Below are 5,474 nucleotides of genomic sequence, written 5' to 3' on the forward strand. Positions count from 1 at the left end.
TTAGAATAATTCAATTAGATTAAATTATATATTTATGTATTAAAGTTTGTAAAATGAATTACATTTCTATTTAATGAAAGTTAACAAAATCAATAAATAATCAATAAAAATCAACAAATCATAACATTTTATAAAAATTCTAATTCATAAAAATATTCTTTTGCTGTTATAAATAGTTAGAAAAGGCAAGTTTTTTTTTCATATTAACAGAAAAATAAACAAAATACAATTGATGTTGCTTTATTTATTTAGTAAACATGAAATAAATTTTTAAGTTTATTTAAATTGAAAAATTTTGTTAATAATTAGTTTAATGAATCTAGTTTTATTCTAATCAAGTGATTAAAATTAAAACTAATTCTAATTACGTAAAACATTTCTATAACCGGTAATATTTTTTTTTATCTTTTTGACTTATAAAATATTTTTAATAAATTAAAATCAATCTGTATAAAATATAATTAAAATATTTCGTGTTTTAAGACAAAATTATTAAGCTTATGTAACTTAAAACTGAAATATATTATTGTTCCGTGCTGCCATCTGTTAGTCAAATAATGTATTAATGATTTATAATACTACATTATTATTATTATTATTATTATTCTGGTATATCAATACGGTTTAACATGCTAAATTCTATATCTTTTAAAACTAATATTATTTGAATTTAATATAAAGTTAATCTAAAATTTAAGAAATAAAGTTAACATACCCTAATGGAACTATATTTAATTAACTTAAGGCTACCGATTAATGCAATGTTTCGTATAATTCATCAAGAAATAAATTTACAAATAAATATTTGTATATATTCTGTAAAATAACTTAATTTTTATAAATATAAATTCTTAATTTGGCCTCGTTATGCTATGAATTAGTTTAAATTAAACTTCTAGCTTACATTTCTATCTAAAATAATAGCAGTGCTATATTTAAAATTAAAGTAATGATGATGGTGGTAAAACCATTTAAATCAAGAGCATTATTTGATGTCAGTTTATGTAATAGTAATGTTTTACTCCAGAACTATTACAAGATGAATTCCGAATCTTTTAATATTTTATAAATTATCTGGTAGAATGGCAATATACAGTATTTTAAATGGTCTTTTAATATATAAAGTTACTGATAAATGTAAGTATAATAAAATTAGATTTAATAGAAGAAAACGGAATTAATTTTTTAAAATTTCACGGAAACAAGGCGATTCTTTAACGAGCAAGAAAAGAAGCAAAAGATTTTAATTGATCGATTGATCAATTTAAAATATCAATTGTCATTGGCAATTGATTGGAGAATGAAGTGAGATAAGTAAACGGTTTAAACCTTTTTTCTTATCTAACCAATCGATTTTCAGTTGGAACATTTTTTTTCTTTATTTTAATTTCGTTACTAAANCGGGCAGATTTATTTTTCTTACAAAATGTTAGCTTTACAGATTTCTAGCTCTGCACACTGAAAAATCTAGAAATACAGTTTTGTATATCGTAATAATATTAGTTGACGCTAGAGAGTGCTATAAAGTAGAGAAAAATCTGTTAATTTAAATTTCTTAAAAAATAAATAAATACATTTCAAAAGTCGCTACTTTTAGCTGATTTGTCTACGGTCACCGCTACGTCGCTACGTTCTTCTAAAAGTCGCTATTGTTGTGACAAGTCGCCACGGTTGGGAACACTGCCTTCATACTAACAAACTTTTTTTCAAATTATCTCCTCCTATTAATTGAAATCGAACCGTTCCAAGTCATGCATCGGGGGAGTATATTCTGATAATCACTACAGGAGGTGATTTTTTTTCTTATATTTTTTCTTGCAATTTGAAAAAAAAAATGTAGACCTATAAATTCCCACTGTCGTCCGTCCGTCTTCCTTAATCTTGAGAATGGAATTAGGTAGATGAAATCCGAGATCAAATATGGAAACCTTGCCCTGAAAAACATATCTTACAGCGTAAAAGTCATAGATAATTTTGAGCTACCCCATTCACTGTTCCAAATGATAAAAATCTTCTTGATTATTTATATTTTTTAGATTATCAAATATGTAGCCTAATCTTTAATGTTTAAATTTTGAATATTTTGTGATGTTTCTGCCAGCGTTATTTAATAGTATTATAGTACAGTAACTTACTATTTATTAATATTAATCATTGTTTGTTTTGAGAATTTCCGAACAAGCTCAAGATGAGAAAGCCGCCAAATTATTTTAAAACGATTGGTTTCGTAAGCGATAATATGTCGTCGTAGTAGTAAGAACCGTATTCACGATTATGAATATGAAGCGAAACGAGAGCCGTTATTGCCATGCTGCCAAATACAGCTTTGTTCTTTATATACAGAACTAGCTGTTACCCACGGGAGTTTTGTAAGCAAACCTTATTTATATTCAGTATTTCAACAACCATAGTACAGTAATTGTTATTTAACACGTATCGCTGAGAATAATGAGAATTGCTGAGAATCAAACGAAACTATTTTCAATTTGATAAATTTTCTGGAACGTTTACAATCATTCTATAATCGATCCAATATGCAATAATAAATTCAAATTTAAAACGGTTCGAACATTTGGTTTAAAAATCGAAATATATAAAAATATTTATAACAATGTCTGAAATGTTATCGATTTAATACACCTAAGTACTCAATAAAGACTAAACGTAGTTGAAAACAAAAAAATCGCATTTAAAATAGTACAGTAGAAGCCGCTCTTCAGGTTAAGCGTTAATGCTTTCCCTCTCCCCCCGCGGGAGAATTTCGAAAAATCCCTTCTTAGTGTGCATTTTCATGACATACTTTAATTGTGTACCAAATTTCACCTTTTTAGGTTCAGCGGTTTGCTCTGGGCGATGATGAATCAGTGACCCAGTCAGTCAGTTAGGACAAGTAATTTTTTATATTTAGATGATTAGTGAATGAGAAAACATACAAATACGACTAAAACTTGTAAAATTCTTATTTGCCTTAATATAGTTGAACTATGTTGCAGCAATTTTAATTATTTATTGTACATTAATTTGTNTGACCCAGTCAGTCAGTTAGGACAAGTAATTTTTTATATTTAGATGATTAGTGAATGAGAAAACATACAAATACGACTAAAACTTGTAAAATTCTGATTTGCCTTAATATAGTTGAACTATGTTGCAGCAATTTTAATTATTTATTGTACATTAATTTGTTAATAAATTACCATCAACAGCAACACTGCATACAGTAATTCTATTGCACAGATGGCGGTTCAGATATAGTTATTGTCATTAATAAATTTGCGGCGAACAATAGTTTATCACGGACTCGTGAGATGGCGCCACTCCTCTAGTGAGTTCTCCGAGAGTCCCGTACTGAAGAACGGGGACGAGAGTTTTTCTCACAGGGGATTCCGGGATTGAGTTTCTCCTTGTTGGGTGATCCCTGCTAGCGCACGTGTAGCTCTTAAGTACAGTGGCTAGAATATGTAGTGTGTCGTTCGTGTCTAAAAACTAGTGATGTAACGAATATTCGGTTACTAATACTATTCGGTATTCGGCCTATTCGGCCTATTTTTCACTATTCGGCCGAATACCGAATACCTAAAAACAGGAGTTATAAATAACAAAAACACTGCAAATTAAATATTTTGGTATTTAGATTTAATGTTATCGAGTTAGTGTTGTTTGTTTATATTTATTTNTGACCCAGTCAGTCAGTTAGGACAAGTAATTTTTTATATTTAGATGATTAGTGAATGAGAAAACATACAAATACGACTAAAACTTGTAAAATTCTTATTTGCCTTAATATAGTTGAACTATGTTGCAGCAATTTTAATTATTTATTGTACATTAATTTGTTAATAAATTGCCATCAACAGCAACACTGCATACAGTAATTCTATTGCACAGATGACGGTTCAGATGTAGTTATTGTCATTAATAACATTACTATTTTGCCATATGAATATTAAAAGGATTACATTAGTTATAGGCTATACGTCAACACGACACGTGAAGAGGAGTGCCTCTCGGAAAAAGTTTCAATGGGAAACTAACCCCTATTTAGGTGTTACAAATGTAAAGAAAACACAAAAATTTCTATGTTGACCATACCCACAATGGTAGGAATGGTTCAACCTACAATGGTGAGGGACTGGGCTCAACGTATCTAAGATAGAACTTTCATAAAAAATTCTTGGAGAGTTGCTCGCCCAGATTCGATGCCAACTCATCCAAAGAGGTGGACCAAGACTTTACTGCCATTACCATCACCCTTTATTCATTATTACACATTGACTAATTCAAAAATTAAAAATAGAAAATAAAACCACAAATTAATCATTAAAATTTCTATCTACTTCAATTAATGCGTAACAAAGAAACTCAACAATTGACCTGTCATTGTCTGGCTTTTTTATTGTCAAGAATGCGCTTTCAAGCGATTAAAAAATGTTTTTTGATTCTTTCAATTATCAACCCTTGCCTGAACATTTGGAGTAAGAGATTTTTCACATTTTATCGTTATTTATGCAAATAAGAAATTCGTTCGAAAAATTAATGGCTTTAAAATGAAATTGCTCGGTGCAAATGATAATTACTTTAAATTGATTTAAAGATTTTGACTCTTCGATATTTCTGAATGTAGCTTTTAAGCAAACATTTTTGTGTTTTGCTGTATTCTATAATCATTTTGGTGTTGAAATGAAAGAGTTGGATTTGCATGTGAGTTCAACAGCTTAGAGTTTAAGGTCTTGTGCTAAGTAAATACATCTTAGGGTTTTTACATTTACTGTTACTTAGAAAAGTAAACAGAATGTGTTTTTAACTCTATGAACCTAATTTAATAGACTTATTTGTCATCTGTAGACTTTTCCATTCACTACACATAACAGATAAATTTATTGATCTATTGTCATAAATTAATAAATTTGCGGCGAACAATAGTTTATCACGGACTCGTGAGATGGCGCCACTCCTCTAGTGAGTTCTCCGAGAGTCCCGTACTGAAAAACGGGGACGAGAGTTTTTCTCACAGGGGATTCCGGGATTGAGTTTCTCCTTGTTGGGTGATCCCTGCCAGCGCACGTGTAGCTCTTAAGTACAGTGGCTAGAATATGTAGTGTGTCGTTCGTGTCTAAAAACTAGTGATGTAACGAATATTCGGTTACTATTCGGTATTCGGCCTATTCGGCCTATTTTTCACTATTCGGCCGAATACCGAATACCTAAAAACAGGAGTTATAAATAACAAAAACACTGCAAATTAAATATTTTGGTATTTAGATTTAATGTTATCGAGTTAGTGTTGTTTGTTTATATTTATTTATAACTTGTAACATGCACAAAATAAAAAAGAAAATAATATTAGTCACATGTATTCACAATTTATAATTACAAAGATCAGCACACGTACACACCTATTCGTTCGAGAATCGTCGCACATCTGAGGGTCTGACCCTGCCTATCCTTCTTTTTAAGCGCTCGTCTTTGCTCTT

This window comes from Centruroides sculpturatus, unplaced genomic scaffold (genome assembly GCF_000671375.1).
Source record: "Centruroides sculpturatus isolate CEXI.00-Female unplaced genomic scaffold, Cexi_2.0 scaffold1006, whole genome shotgun sequence".
Taxonomy (NCBI): domain Eukaryota; kingdom Metazoa; phylum Arthropoda; class Arachnida; order Scorpiones; family Buthidae; genus Centruroides; species Centruroides sculpturatus.